The sequence below is a fragment of the Macaca thibetana genome, chromosome 4 (genome assembly GCF_024542745.1).
Source record: "Macaca thibetana thibetana isolate TM-01 chromosome 4, ASM2454274v1, whole genome shotgun sequence".
NCBI classification, from domain to species: Eukaryota; Metazoa; Chordata; class Mammalia; order Primates; family Cercopithecidae; genus Macaca; species Macaca thibetana.
In genome coordinates, this window is record NC_065581.1 from 30075867 (window position 1) to 30093294 (window position 17428).

Genomic DNA, 17428 nt, shown 5'->3' on the forward strand with positions numbered 1-17428 from the left:
GACAGCTTCCCAATACTTAAGAACATTTTCTGGTGATATCTGTGGTAATATTAAAAATTGATTTTTTTGATAACTTGTAGTTAAATGTGTCAACACTGGAAGACATAACGTGGTGAAATTGTATTTCTTTTCTTTAAAGTCATGTATTATACAAGATGCATTCAATGTGGAAGACAGACCTATGTGTTTTAATGTAACAGCATGTGAAACAGTTATTGATAGTTTCATGTTCCACATTACAAATAACCTTTAAGAAGCTAACACTTCTATCATTTTAGTGTAGTATCAAGGATGAATATCCACAATTTTCTAAAAATGGTATTAAAAACATTCCTGGCCTAGCGAGGTGACTCACACCTATAACCCCAGCATTTTGGGAGGCCAAGGCAGGAGAATCGCTTGAGCCTAGGAGTTCTGCCCCAGAGTTCGAGACTAGCCTGGGCAACAGAATGAGACCCACATCTCTACAAAAAATAAACAAAATTAGCTGTGGTGGTGTTTCATGTCTGTGGTCACAGCTGCTCATGAGGCTGAATTGGGAGGATCACTTGAGTCCAGGAATTCGAGGCTGCAGTGCACTATGATCACACCACTACACTCAAGCCTGGGTGACAGCATGAGACCTCATCTCCAAAACAAACAAACAAACAAACAAAACACCCCCACAAAAATCCAAAACAAGAACAGCAACAAAAATATGATTGTGTGATGATGGTTTTTTTTTCATACACTTCAACCAAAATAACAGATTAAATGAATAAAAGGAGATGAAAATTCATTAATCTTCTAATGAGATACATAAGATTTACAAACATACAAAATGTAAAAAGATGCACTCTTCTCACTATACTGTTTATTTTGGGAAATACTGACTTTGCATAAAAATATTTGAAACTTGCAATGTATTATTAATATTCTAAATGAATAAAATAATTTAAATGATTTTAGTTTCTAGTATGGTAAATATTAACATATGTAACTCACATAAAATTACCTTTGGAGTCCTCATTAATTCCTAAGAGCATGCAGAGATCCTCAAACCAAAACGTTTGAGAAACAACGTAACTCCTAGCTCTGGATTAAGGGAGAATGTGTGACAAAGAGCATTTGGTATAGGAGGAGAGGGGCCAGGCCTTATCCTGTCTCTAGGGCTGTGGCAAGGGCTCTGCGTGACCTAGGTCAGGTCAGCCTAGGCTTCAGGCTTGGGTCTGGCCCTCAGCCCCCATCTTTTTCATTGTTTTGTTTTGACAGAACTCTATGCCTGTTCTTGTTCTTGTATCTGAGTCCTGGTCTCCAAGTCTCCAATCTCCTCTGTCACAGCAGTAGGAGTTACTTTTTCTGTCATTGTCCTCACAAGGCCTGGGGTAGCCCCTGCACACAGGAGTCTCTGTGGTATCAAGAGACCAATTTTTAGACCCATCCAGCTCTTGTCCTTCCAAAGCTGTTTCCTGGATTGTTCTTTCCATCTTTTCCCCAATCTTTTTCAGGAAATCAAATTCTGGAATTAGAGACCAGATCCTGGTTTCTCACCTTAGATAAACTCCTGTTAGGTTTCTAACAGGAATTTATTTTTGGTTCACCTACCCCCTCTCCCTGCCTTTGGCTGTAATAATCCTAGTGCTGGTTCAAATCCAAACTCATGGATATCTAGACTCTAATTCACAAGTTGGTTGGAAAATAGGGTCCATAAGCCTAGGATCACTTTTTTTTTTTTTCCAGAAAAGGGAACTATAATTGTGTGCTATGGTGTATGAGGGTTGGTGTGGGAGGGAGGCGAGAACAGCACTTGTGAGAAAAGTACAGGCAGCACTGATGTCAACATGAGCGGTTGTTTCACTGTAGCTGCCACAAAACAACATGTGGTCTGCAGCTACATTAATAGAGATACTGTTTCTAGAATAGGGAGGTGCTGTACACTGGTCATTCATTTAGCCAATATTTGTTGAGTGCTGGCTATATGAAATGCTAGTTTTACATCTGGAAACTAAAATCAGGCAAAAATTGCTGGCCTTGAGGGGCACATGTTTTAGTGGGAAAACACAGACTATGAACTATAAGCAGAGTAACTAAGGAAAGTGTTTCTGGCAAAAGGTGCTGAGGGCTGTGGGGCAGGTGATCCAGATTGTGGGTGTGTGGGGACACGGAAGATGGCTGTTTTATTAGAATGGTCTGTGTGTGTCTCATTGGGAATGTGACCTTAGAGAAAAGATGAATTATCTATGAGGCTGTCTGGGGCAGGTTCTTTCCAGGCAGGGGAACCCCCAGTGCAAAGGCACCAGAACAGGAGCACATCTGTGTTGTGGGAAGCGTAAAGGGGGCTCAGATAGCTGCAGCAGAGTCATTGAGATAAGGTCAGAGATTTGGGGAGATCATGTAGGCTCCAGGATACTGGAAGGGTTTTGACTTTGCTCTGAGTGAGATGGGGGAGATACAAAACAGCTGTCAGCAGAGTAGAGACTGGCACATCTTTTAAAAGGATCACCTTGGCTGCTATGCTGAGAACAGAACTGAGAGATGAGGGGTGAGTGAGAAAGTGGGAAAGCTGTAGGAAACTAGTGCAGTATTTCAGACTAGAGATGCTGGTTGCTTTGCCTGGGGTGTGAGCAGACAAAAGAGTGGGAAGTGATTGGATTCCGTACATATTCTCAATATGGACTTCATAGCACTTCCTAATAGATTAAGTCTGGGGTATGAAAAAGAGGAGTCAAAGAGGAACCCCAAAATTTCAGACTGTGCAAGTAGAAAAATGAAGTTGTTGTCAGCAGAGATGGGGAAAATTCTGAAAGGGGCATATCTGAGGAGGGGGCACCACAAGCATTCAATTTAGGAAATGTTGAATCTCAGATGTCAGGCATTCAAGTGAGGCAAGTTGGGAATTTAGGAGAAATGTCTGGGCTGGGAAAATAGATTTAGGAACTAATGCCATATTAATGATATTTAAAGCATAGAGCATGCATGAGTCACCAAGGGAGTGATGGCTATAGAAGAGAAAAAGGACATGGACTGAACCCTGGACCTTCAGTGCTAAGGGATTTCATCAGAACACACTCCGACAGCAGACTGCACAGTTCTAACACCACATCTAGAAAGTATGTAAATCTGAGAATCTCAAATTTTAGTGTGCATAGGAATTACCTGGACAACTTTCTAAGATTCAGGTGGTCTGGAGTTGAGAATGAGATTCTGTGTTTATAAAAAAGTTGGGGCAGACACTGATGGTCTTCAGATCACACTTTCAGTAGCAAGAATGTAGACCAGGATTCCCTCGTGGCTGTGCGTCAGCCTCACCTGCAGCTTGTTATTCCTGAGCTCCATGTTCCACTTCTGAGATGGTGGGACTGGGGAAAGGCCTGAGTATTTTGTAACAAACCTACAAGGAATCCTGGTGATCAGCCAGAGTGGGAACCACTGAGGTCAGCGATCAACAGTGCCTAGGGTGGGAAAGGGTCTTAAGTTCACATTTAAATGCGATTTTTTCTAATTTAAACATAAAGGACTTTATCTATCTATCTATCTATCTATCTATCTATCTATCTATCTATCTATCTATCTATCTATCTATCTTCATTAGGTTGGCATTTATTTTATTTTGGGAAGGCCTGTGAGAACAGGCTTAAAGCTACATAGCTAGGATCTGAATCTATAATCCCATCCTAGGCGGAGTCTCACATAGGAATCACTGCCCCTGATGCTGGGCAGAGATGTCACTGTTCATACCAATGGAACTCTAAAGCTAGACACTGGACCTTGCAGATAGAACTGCTGTCACAACTGCTCCTGGCAATTGGACATCGCTGCTGCCACTCACACCACACTTACTAAAATGTGTGCTCAGTACCAGCTTGTGTCACCAGGCCGAGTCAGAATCCAGCAAATGGTTATCTGTTGGTGGAACCTAAGCCTCATCCCATATCCAGCTGTCAGAATGTTTGGAAAAGTGAGTTTTTCTCTTTTGTGGAAGGAGTTGGTGTCTGCCTCCTACGATGACTCTTTAAGTATGAAATTCTTTAAGTATGAAATCATACTCTTTAAGTATGAAATTCTCCTAACATGGAAAGAGGGTTCAGGTGCTGGGACACCGGAAGATAGAGTGGAAAAAGAATGAAAAAAAGTCAATTCCTAGAGCCGTAATCTGAGACTAAAACTGCATCTGGTACATCATAGACACTTAGGTTTGGTTGCATGAATGAGTGACTAATTAATTACATCTTTCAACTTATTCCCTTGATAGTCAGTTATGAAGTACAGCTTTTCCCTGATCAGTTTATAATCAGATAAGTAGAATGGCATTGTGAAATGGTGAAATGATTGCTCAAAACTTCTCTTGTTAGGATTTTTTTAAATCTAGATTTCTAAGACTTCAGAGGACCTGTGTATACACTAAGATTTTTTTTTTTTTTTTTGAGACGGAGTCTCGCTCTGTCGCCCAGGCTGGAGTGCAGTGGCCGGATCTCAGCTCACTGCAAGCTCCGCCTCCCAGGTTTACGCCATTCTCCTGCCTCAGTCTCCCGAGTAGCTGGGACTACAGGCACCCACCACCTTGTCCGGCTAGTTTTTTGTATTTTTTAGTAGAGACAGGGTTTCACCGTGTTAGCCAGGATGGTCTCGATCTCCTGACCTCGTGATTCCCCCATCTCGGCCTCCCAAAGTGCTGGGATTACAGGCTTGAGCCACCGCGCCCGGCCTACACTAAGATTTTATACTAATATTTATATTTCTTTGTATATGCACGTATTTTCTGGAAAGAGCATCTGTGACATTTATGCTTTTGTAAGCCTATTTTAGGAAACCCTCTCTCAAACCACATTTTTCCTCTGCTCTCACACCACCACAACAATCATCAACACAGAAGACTTCTGTGACCAAAGGTGTGGAGGTTTTTCCCCACACTCCAAGCAGTGGAAATCAGCTGGGTATCCTCCAGTTCAACGTCAACACTATCTACCTGGAGATAGCATCATATCCCACAGATGGGGGCTTAGTCCCCAAGACTACTCCACATGAGACACCAATCACAGGAGTTCCCACCACCTGCTTTGGGCTTCACTAATTTGCTGGAGTAACTCACAGAATTCAGGAAAACATTTATGTTTACCAGTTTATTATAAAGGATATTACAAAGGATACAGATGAAAATACGTGTAGGGTGAGGTATCTGGGAAGCAGCATGGAGCTTCCATGCCCTTCCTGGACACACCACCCTCCTAAAACCTCCACTTGTTCAGCTATCTGGAAGCTCCCTGAACCCAGTTCTCCTGGGTTTTTACAGAAGCTTCATGACGCCAGCATTCCTTCTCCCAAGGTATAGTGTGGGACCCTCTGTGGAGAGGGTCTTAAGACCCATAATCAGAAAGGCAGAAGATTAGAGTCCTGCCTTGGGGCAGGTGAAATGAGGCCAGAAGAGAGATTCTGATTCCTAGGCCTGCTGAGGCCTAACACACCCAACATTATTACAAAAGACTGTACTGAGGGAATATAGGAGCTAGGAACCAGTAACTATGGCCAAAAACCAATAAATAACACCACATACCCCCACTGTCTTAGTCCACTCAGGCTGCTATAACAGAATACCTTAGACTGGGTGGCTTATAAACAACATAAATGTATTTCTCACAGTTCTGGAGGCTGGCAAGTCCAAGAGCAAGGTGTTGGTTAATTTCATGTCTGATGATGGCTCCTTTCCTGTTTCATAAACCTGTGTCTTCTCCAAGTGACCTCACATGGCAGAAAGTGAAGAGAACTGCCTGGGGTCTTTTTGATAAGGGCAGTGATCCCATTCACGGGAGCTCTGCATTCATAACCTAATCACCTCCAAAAGGCCCCACCTCTAAATATCATCACACTGGGGATTAAGTTTTAAACATAGGAATTTGGGTGGGGGATTGAGGACACAAACATTCAGTCCAGAGCATCCATAAAAGTCTAAAAAAATTATCCTAGGCTTGTCACCATGCTACTCAAACTCTAATCTATGAATAACTGATATTAAACCATTTCTTCACAAGCTCTTCCAAAAAGGAACACTGCCCAACATATTCTATAACGAATATTCTATAAGGCTGGTACCAAAACCAGACAAAAAAAAATCACAAAAAAAACTACAGATCACTATTCATGAATATAGATGTGAAAAATCTTCAAGAAAATACTAGCAAACAACCCAGCAGCTTACAAAAATAATTATACACCATGACAAAGTGACATTTACTCTAGGAATGCAAGGTGAGTTTAACATCCAAAAAATCAATTAATGCAATATATAATATCAACAGAATAAAAAACCCCATGATTATCTCAATAGATGCAGAAAAAAAGGTTTTGACCAAATTTGATACTTTTTCATAATAGAAACAGTCAACAGGTGGGTACAGTGGCATGTGTCTATAGTCCCAGCTACTCAAGGAAGCTGAGGCAAGAGAATCGCTTGAGGCCAGAAGTTCAAGGGCATCTTGGGCAATGTGTTGAGACCACGTTACTAAAAAAAAAAAAAAAAAAAAAAAGAAAGAAAGAAAGAAAAAAAAGTCAACAAACTGGGAATTGAAAGGAACTTTCTCAGCTGGATAAAGGGCATCTATAAAAAACCTACAGCTAACATCATACTTGTATTAGTCCATTTATGCATTGCTATAAAGAAATACATGAAACTGGATAATTTATAAAGAAAAGAGGTTTAATTGGCTCAAGGTTCTGCAGGCTATACAGGTTTCTGCTTCTGGGGAGGCCTCAGGAAACACAATCATGGTGGAAGGTGAAGAGGAAGCTAGTACATCTTACATGGCTGGAGCAGAAAGAAGCGAGAAGGGGGAGGTGGCACACACGTTTAAAAAACGAAATCTGAAAACACTATCGGGCCGGGCGCGCTGGCTCACGAAATCTCAATGAACCAACTCACTATCATGAGAACAGCAAGGGGGAGGCTGGAAATAGTCCGGGACCCCCATGACCCAATCACCGAGACACTGTCACACTATCACAGCCCCCCCCCATTCCTCCACACAACACTGGGGATTACAATTTGACATGAGATTTGGGCGGGTATACAAATCCAAACCATATCAATATTTAATGGTGAAAGACTGGTTGCTTTCCTCCTAAGATCAGCAGTAAAACAAGAATATCCACTCCCACCATGTCTATTCAACATTACTGAAGGTTATAGCTAAGATAATTAGACAAGAAAAAGCAATAAAGTATATTTAGATCGGAAAGAAAGAAGTAAAACTATATTCACAGATGACATGATCTTTTATATAAAAAATCCTAAAGAATCCACTGAAGAGTTATTAGAACTACTAAGTCAGCAAGGATAAAGGATATAACACCAGTATACAAAAATAAATTATATTTCTAAATCCTTGCAATGACAAATCCAGAAATGAAATTAAGAAAACAATTCCATTTGTAATAGCTTTAAAGGAACAAAATACTTAGAAGCAAATTTAACAAAAGAAGTGCAAATCAAACATTGATGAAAGAAATTAAAAATCTAAATAAATGGGGTAAAGTTCATGGATTATATTTAATATAACTCAATGATTATATTTCCAAACTGACAGATTCATCACAATCCCTATCAGATTCCTAAATGACTTCTTCATAGTAATTTGCAAACTGATTATAAATTTATAAAGAAATTAAAGGGACACAGACTATGCAAACAATCTTGAAAAAAAGAACAAAGGGCCAGGCACAGTGGCTCATGCCTGCAATCAATCGCAGCACTTTGGGAGGCTGAGGCTGAAGGATTGCTTGAGGCTAGAAGTTCAAGTAGCAGTTCAAGACCAGCCTGGGCAACACAGCAAGATCCTGTCTCTACAAAAAAATTAAAATTAGTGGGGCATGGTGGTACACACCTGTCATCCCAGCTACTTGGGAGGCTGAGGCAGGGGGATTGCTTTAGCCTAGAAGGTTGAGGGTGCAGTGAGCCATGATTATGCCACTGCACTCCAGTGTGTGTTACAGGGTAAAAAACTGTCTCTAAAAAATAAAAAGAAGGAAGAAAAGAACAAAGCAGAACTCATTCTTTCCAGTTTCAAAACATCACATATAGTAATGGTAATCAAGACAGTGTGGTACTTGTGTAAGACAGACATAGATCAATAGAAATGAAATTCAGAAATAAAACCATGTGTCTATGGTCAACAGATTTTCAGCAAGGGTGCTGAGCACATTCGATGGGGGAAAGAACAGTCTTTTCAACAAATGGTACTGGGGAAACTTGATAGCCACATACAAAATGATGCAGGGGACCTTATGGTGGTTGAAGTGTGTACTCCGAAAGGTTTGTCTAAGACCTGACCACCAGGACCTGTGAATGTGAACTTATTTAGAAATGGTGTCTTTGTATATGTAATTAAGTTCAGGTTCCCAAGAAGAGATCATCCTAGATTTAGGGTAGGACCTAAATCCAATGACTGGTGTCTTAATAAAAGAGAGGGAGATGTGACATAAACACAAAGAAGAGACACAGACAAGAATGCCACGTGAAGATGAAGGCAAAGACTTCGGTGATGTATCTCCAAGCCAATGGAACAACAACTACCAACAGCTACCAGAAGTCAGGAAAGTACCATGGAATGAACTTTCCCCAGAGCCTTCAGAAGAAACTAATCCTGCCAGCACCTGGATTTCAAACTTCTGGCCTCCAGAACTGTGAGAGAATACACGTTTGCTGTTTTAAGCCATCAAATCTTGGCAATGTGTTACACGAGGTCTAGGAAACTAATACAGGACTTTACCTCACACTATATACAAAAATAAGCTCAAAATAGAAGAAAGACCTAAATGTTAGTGGTGAAATTACAAAAATTCTTGCAGGAAAACCTAGGTGATAAATCTTTATGAACTGGCCGGGTGCGGTGGCTCACACCTGTAATCCCAGCACTTTGGGAGGCTGAGACAGGAGGATCACAAGGTCAGGAGTTTGAGACCATCCTGACCAACATGGTGAAACCCCATCTCTACTAAAAATACAAAAATTAGCCGGGTGTGGTGGCATGCGCCTGTAATCCCAGCTACTCAGGAGGCTGAGGCAGGAGAATCGCTTGAACCCAGGAGGCAGAGGTTGCAGTGAGCCAAGATCACACCACTGCACTCCAGCCTGGGCAACAGAGTGAGACTCCATCTCAAAAAAGTATAGATATATATACATTTGTGAACTCAGGTTGGACAATGGATTCTTAGATATTATGCCAAAGTACAAACAAAAGATATTAGATAATATTGAGAAAAATTAGATATCATCAAATTTAAAATTTGTATGCTTCAAAGGACACTATCAAGAAAGTGATCCACAATATATACATATATCAAAACATCACCCTGTACCCCATATGTGTATTTACTAATTAACAGTAAACCTTTAAATCAAAAAATTAAAATAGTTTTAAAAATTAATTTTTTAAAGAAAGTGAAAAAAACTCATAGGAAAGGAGAAAAGATTTGCAATCATACATCTAACAAGAGATCTGTTTCTAGAATATATAACAATCTCTTACAACTTAATCACAAAACACAATAATCCCAATTTTAAAATGAGCACAGGAGGCTGAGTGCAGTGGCTCACGCCTGTAATCTCAACACTTTGGGAGGCCGAAGTGGGTGGATCACTTGAGGTCAGGAGTTCAAGATCAGCCTGATGGTGAAATCCTGCCTTTACTAAAAATACAAAAATTAGCTGGATGTGGTGGCACACACCTGTAGTCCCAGCTACTTGGGAGGCTGAGGCACAAGAATTGCTTGAACCCAAGAGGCGGAGGTTGCAGTGAGCCAAGATCACACCACTACACTCCAGCCTGGATGACAGAGTGAGACTCTGTCTCTAAATAAAAAAAAAAAAAAAGAAATAGAATGAGCAAAAGTTAGGAACAGTCATTTCCCTAAAGAAGATATACAAATAGCCAATAAGTTCACAAAATAATGATCAACAGTATTAGGGAAATGCAATTTAAAACCACAATGAAGGCCAGGCATGGTGGCTCACGCCTGTAATTCTACCCAGCACATTAGGAGGCCAAGGCAGATGGATCACAAGGTCAGGAGTTCGAGACCAGCCTGGCCAACATGGTGAAACCCCATCTCTACCGTGGTGGCATGCACCTGTAATCCCAGCTACTTGGGAGGCTGAGGCAGGAGAACCTCTTGAACCTGGGAGGCGGAGGTTGCAGTGAGCCGAGACCATGCCACTGCACTCCAGCCTGGGCAACAGAGCGAGACTGTCTAAAACAAAAAAAATCACACACACACACAATGAGATAACACTTCCCAGTCATAGAATGGCTAGAATCAAAACATCAGATAATAAGTGTTGTTAAAGATATGCAGGAATGAGAACCCTCAGACATTGCTGGCAGGAATGTGTAATTACGTAGTCCCTTCGGAAGGAGTCAGGCTGTGGCTCAACTGATTAAAAATGGAGATACCAAAGGACTCACCAATTCCATTCCTAGGTATATGCCCAATAGAAATAAAAATGTGTCACACAAAAATTTGTAAATAAACATTCATAGATGCATTATTTTTATTAGCCAAAAGACAGAAACAATCCAGATGTCTATAAACTGATAAATAAAAAAATGTGATACATCCATGGAATGTAGGAAAAAGCAATGAAGTACTGATACATGCTATAATGTAAATGATGCTTGGAAACATTAAGTGAAAGAAATTAATCACAAAAGACCATATATGATTATATTTACATATGAATTTTCCAAAATAGGCAAATCCATACAGATACAATATAGATTAATTCTTGCTTAGGGTTTGGGGTGAATTCTTGCTTAGGGTTTGGGGTGATGGGCAAGCAGGGATAAGAGAGTAATAGCTACAGAGCATGGGGTTTCTTTTTCAGGTGATGATAATATTCTAAAATTCAATGTAGTAATAGTTGCACATACTGGGGAATATACTTTAAAACTTTGATTGCATACATTTTTTTTCCAGATTTATTGAGGTATAATTGACAAAAATTGTAAATAAAACATAGAGTGTGACTTTTTATTTGTACATAATATTTGCACATATTTATGGGGTACATGTGATATTTTGATACATGCATAGTATCTAATAATGAAGTTAGGGTATAGGATATCCATTACCTCAAGCATTTCTTTCTCTGTGTTGGGAACATTTCAAGTCTTCTCTTCTAGTTATTTTGAAATACACAATATATTGTTGTTAATTACAGTCACCCTACTGTGCTACCAAACACTAGAACTTATTCCTTCTGACTGTACGTTTGTACCCATTAACCTACCTCTCTCCAACACTGCCCCCTGCGCCCCACCCCACCCCCACACACACACCCTTCCCAGCCTCTGGATACTATCTTTCTGCTCTTTACCTCGATTAGATCAACTTTTTTAGGCTCGCACATGTGAGTGAGAACATGCAATATTTGTCTTTCTGTGCCTGGCTTATTTCACTCAATATCAGAACCTCCAGTTCTGTCCATGTTAGTGGAAATGACAAGATTCTGTTCTTTTTAAAGCTAAATAGTATTCCATTGTGTATATATGCCACATCTTTTTAATCTATTCATCCATTGATGGAGAGTTAGGTTGATTCCCTATCTTTGCTATTGTAAATAGTACCATAGTAAACATGGGAGTGCCAGTATCCCTTTGATACATCAATTTCCTTACCTTTGGATAAATACCCAGTGGTGGTATTGCTGGATCACATATATCTATTTTCAGTTTTCTGAGAAATCTCCATACTGTTTTCCATAGTGGCTGTACTAACTTACCCTCCCACCAACCATGTGCAAGAGTTTGTCTTTACATCCTGGCTACCATTTTTGTCTTTTTAATAATAGCTATTCTAGCTAGGGTAAGATGATATCTCATTGTGGTTTGCTTTAAATTTCCCTAATAATTAGTGATGTTGAGCATTTTTTTCACACACATGTTGGCCATTTGTGTGTCTTTTTTTAAAGAAATTTCTATTCAGATCCCTTGACCATTTTTAAGGGGATTATTTATTTTTTTACTGTTGGATTGTGTTCCTTGTACACTCTGGATATTAGTTCCCTGTTGGATAATTTGAAAATTTTTTTCCCATCTACAGTTGGTCTCTTCACTCTGTTGTTTTCTTTGCGGTGCAGATTTTTAGTTTAATATAGTCCCACCTGCCTATTTTTTTGTTGTTGCTGTTGTTGTTGCCTATGCTTTTGATGTCTTAACCATAAAATCTTTGCCTAGATCAATGTTCTCGAGCATCTCCCCTCTGTTCTTTTTTAGTAGTTTTAAGTTTTGGGTCTATCATTTAAGCTTTTAATCCATTTTTGGTTGATTTTTTAATATGGTAAGAGATACAAGCCTAGCTGCATTCTTCTGCATATGGATATCCTGTTTTCCCAGCACCATTTATTGAAAAGGGTGTCCTTTCTTGGTGCCTTTGTTGAAAGTCAGTTGGCTGTAAGTACATGGAATTATTTCTGGGTTCTCTATTCTTTCCATTGGTCTATGTGTCTGTTTTATGCCAGTACCATGCTGACTTGGTTCCTACTATAATAGTTACAAAGCTATTACTATAGCTGTGTAATATATTTTGAAGAGAAGTAATGTGATGCTTCCAGCTTTGTTGTTTCTGCTCAGAATTGTTTTAGCTATTGGATGGAGCTCTTTTGTGGTTCCATATGAATTTTTTTCTTTTATTTTTGAGATAGGGTCTCACTTTGTCACCCAGGCTGGAACACAGTGGAGCAATACCAGCTCACTGCAGCCTTAATCTCCTGAGGTTCAAGCGATCCTCCTGCCTCGGCCCCCTAAGTAGCTGGGACTACATGCACATGCCACCACACCCAGCTAATTTTTGTAATTTTTGTAGAGATGGGGTTTTGCCATGTTGCCCAGGCTGGTCTTGAACTCCTAAGCTCAAGTGATCCACCTGCCTCAGTTTCCCAAAGTGCTAGGATTGCAGGTATGAGCCACCGTGCCCAGCCCATTATGAATTTTTGGATTGTTTTTTCTATCTCTATGAAGTATGTCCTTGGTAGGGACTACATTGAATCTGTAGGTTGCTTTGGGCAGTATGATCATTTTACTGATATTCTTCCAATTCGTGAGCATGGAATGTCTTTCTATTTGTTTATGTCCTCTTCAATTTCTTTCATCAGTGTTTTATAGTTTCCCTTGTAGAGATCTTTCACCTCCTTGGTAAATATATTCCTAGGCATTTTTTGTAGCTATTGTAAATAGGAATGGCTTCTTAATTTCTTTCTCAGCTAGTTCTTTGTGTATAGAAATAGTACTGATGTCTGCATGTTGATTTTGTATACTGCAATGTTACTGAATTTATTTATCAGATCTCAGAGCTTTTTGGCAGACTTTTAGGTTTTTCTAGATATAAGATCACAACACCAGCAAAGAGGGACAATTTGACTTATTTTCCAATTTGGATGCCTTTTATTTCTTTCTCTTGCCTGATGGCTCTGGCTAGAACTTCCATTACTATAATGAATAGGAGTGGTGACAGTGGTCATTTTTATCTTGTTCCAGTTCTTAGGGGTAAGGCTTTCAGTTTTTCCCCATTTAGTGTGATAATAGCTGTGGGCTTGCCATATATGGCTTTTATTATTTTGAGGTATGTTTCTTCTGTACTTTGTTGAGAGTTTTACCATAAACAGATTTTGTTTGTTTGTTTGTTTGTTTTTGAGACAGGCTGGAGTGCAGTGTCGAAATCTTGGCTCACTGCAACCTCCACCTCCCGAGTTCAAGCGATTCTCCTGCCTCAGCCTCTCGAGTAGTTGGGACTACAGGCATACACCACCATGCCCAGCTAATTTTTGTGTTTTTAGTGGAGATGGGGTTTCACCATGTTGGCCAGGATGGTCTCGATCTCTTGACCTCATGATCTGCCCGCCTCAGCCTCCCAAAGTGCTGGGATTACAGGCGTGAGCCACCACAACTGGCAACACATACAACCTAACAAGGTTTTACCAGGAACAAATAGAAAACTTGAACACACCAATAATGAGTAATAAGACTGAATCAGTAATTAAAAGTGTCTCAATAAAGCCCAGGACCGGATGGCTCTCTTGTCAAATTCTACCATACATATAAAAAAAAAATTAATAGCAATACTTCTCAAAATATTTCAAAAAAAACTCGAGAGGAGGGAATTCTTCTTAACTCATTTTATGAAGCCTGCATTACCCTGATACCAAAAGCAGAGAATACAAAAAAAGAAGGAAAGAAAGAAAGAAAATTACAGGCCAATCTTCCTAGTGAAAATATATACAAAAATCCTGAACAAAATGTTAGCAAACTGAATCCAACAACATATCAAAAAGATAATATACCACAATTAATTGGGATTTATCCCAGGGATACAACAGTGGTTCAACACGCACAAATCAATAGACATGAACATTTTTTTCATCTTATTTAAAAAGCTGGATAAAACTGAATGTGGAACTGGGAGATTTGTTTTGGGTGACCACTCTGCCATTTCCAAACTTTGTACTCTATCAGAACTAAGTCGCAGGGTGCTTGAGGGCTAAGAAGCTTTTGTCCAGCAGACAAGAAGGAACTGTTATTACACAGCCTTTGACCCTCTAAGGACTCCAGCAACCTCGTACTGAAAGGAGATTCCTTGTCTCCTTCTCTGGGAACCCTTTTGTTCAGAAATAAAACTTTCATGCTGCAGGTGCCCTGAGGACATGTGGGTGACCTTTACTAGAAGGCAGTGGAGTGAAAGTTTTGGGAAAAGTGACAGAAACAAATCCTGTACTGGAAGCTCATTGAAAACCAACTAAGTAAACAAATATTTTAGTACCTCAACTGAAATATAAGCATAAACAAAGGTTGACTATGATTGTACCTGGACAGGATGAGTAAAAAGGTAAAGTGGTCTGTTACCAGCTATTTCTGTATTTTGGTTCTGGCTCTCTCCAGCAGTTAACAAATGTCCTTTCTTTCAACAAAGATCTATCAAGAGGCTAACATGTGCCAGACTCTACAGAACAGGCTTACAGGCATAATGCCACAATGGAATAGAAATCTAACAGGCTCCAAGATCAGGCTTGTCAAATAAATGTACCACAATTTATATACCTTATATATATCTGGTACACAGGCACCAGAACATAAGATTAAATATGTTAAAGGAATGTTTATCTAAGTATCATTTTTAAAAGAAAAATAAAACAAAAACTGGAAACAACCAAATGACATTAACAGAATATATAATTAAGTTGTGGTATATTCATGTCATGGAAATGAACTACCGTGTCACACATCAACATGGATGATTCCAAAAATAATAATGAGCAAAAGTAATCATATACAGCATAATTCTATAAGGCTATAAATAAGCAACTGTTAGGGATACACAGACAGTAAAATTTATAAAAGTTAGGTGACAATTATACAAAATTCAGGATAGTGGTTGATTCTGGCTATGGGGGAGAGAGATATGAATGAGGAGAGTATACGAGGCTCCTGGGATGTAGTAATGTTCCACTTCTCAGTTTGAGCAATGGGCACCTGGACATTTATTATTGTTCTTCTAAACATACAGTTTCTTTTTTTTTTTTTTTTTTTTTTTGAGACGGAGTCTCGCTCTGTCGCCCAGGCTGGAGTGCAGTGGCGCGATCTCGGCTCACTGCAAGCTCCGCCTCCCGGGTTCACGCCATTCTCCCGCCTCAGCCTCCCGAGTAGCTGAGACTACAGGCGCCCGCCACCACGCCCGGCTAGTTTTTTGTATTTTTAGTAGAGACGGGGTTTCACCGTGTTAGCCAGGATAGTCTCGATCTCCTGACCTCGTGATCCACCCGCCTCGGCCTCCCAAAGTGCTGGGATTACAGGCTTGAGCCACCGCGCCCGGCCTAAACATACAGTTTCATTTGTATATTGTATTGTGTATTGTATATTCTATTTCACATTAAAAAGAAAAAAGACCAAAAAAAAAAAAAAAGCGTTAAGTGTGACTCAAGATTTAAGCAGACACAGTACAAGGAAATGAAAATGTAGATATAATTTGATGGGTTCAGGTTTGGACAAAGTGAGCTCCTGAAACACAGATTTTTATTCTTAGTCATATTAGGTATGAAATTGCCCTGAGATCACCAGTTGCTTTTATGCTAGATTTGGAGGGGAAAGAGGGCAGTTGAACTCAGCAATTCATGTGTCCAGCACTGAAAATCTTCAAGGTAAACAATTACTAATAGGTTATGTGTTAGGTTACTTTTCAGTCCCACTCAGCTCAAAGGGTTTGTCATTACCCTACTGATTGGCACTTCTAAGTGTTCCGTCTGTTGCATTTTGATGATCTGTTTCTATGCAAGACATAGAATCTAAAGCTGAGACATAGCAATAGAAGACCAGAGAACAGACACAGCAACAAAGTTTGCATGAGGCAAATCAGGAGGGTAGGAATGAGATTTTGATGTGCATCCTGGCCAAATTCCAGAACTAGCAAAGAGAGGGCCAGTTCCTAATTCCAATCAAAGCAAATTCAGCCACCTTATCTTCACACAGAAGTGATGTACATTGATTTTTAAATCTCTTTAAGGGATTAGGGAGCCTCTGAAATACAAAGGAAACTAAACTGATAGTAATGTAAAACGAGCAGTGACCAGCAAACACTGTCAAAAACAGAAAGCTAATGGTGGGACTGGAGTCTAGAACACAGGAGTTACGTTTATCCAGTGCTGCACTGTACAACAGGGCAGTCACTTGCCACATGTGGCAATTTAAATTTAAATGAAATTCAATTAAACATTCCATTCTACAGCTGCACTAGCCACATTTTGAATGCCTCAACAGCCACCTGTAGCAAGGGCTACAGTACTGAGAAGCACAGACATAGAACATTTCTATCAGTGGCTGACCTAGCAATATCCAGGCTAAAGGGTGTTCTGCTAGTAAAGCAAGGTGGGCATCAGAATTATCACAACTTAAGAATAAGATTCCTGAGAGCATCCATTTCCATTTATTTGCTTCTCTGCTTGCCAACTCTGAACCCCTGCTTTCCCAATTTTCTAGTATCTGGAAAGAAAACAAACTGACTAAAAAACATAAATTTCATTCTGCTTGACAACTGTAATTCTCACTAAATTTATAAATTTGCTTTCTGATTTATCAATGAGTGACAAAGGCATGAGTTTGAGAAAGGATGAGTTTGATTACCCCTGAGTGGATCCAAACATTAGGAAGGTCTTGCTTAAGTGGGTGACAAGAAGTGACAAAAAGAGCTGGAAGAAACATGAGAGACTATTATACTCTCTTCCCTAACCTTCCTCCTTTTCACCCTGCTCACCTAAGCCAGGTTAGAATCCGCCCTTTGCAAAGCACCCTGTACCTTTCTATTGTAACCTTTACTACATTATCTGTTTATACAGTGATCTATGCCATTAGCTGAAAGCTATTCAAGGGCAGAGACTTCTCTTTATTCACCTTCAGTAACTAACACAATGCCTAGC

General features: G+C 39.9%; 1 protein-coding gene across 1 annotated transcript in view; it reads left to right on the forward strand.

The window, feature by feature from the left end:
• PPP1R11 (protein phosphatase 1 regulatory inhibitor subunit 11) overlaps positions 1–17428 on the forward strand; it is a 179142-nt gene that overhangs the window by 147495 nt on the left and 14219 nt on the right. The window lies entirely within an intron of this gene.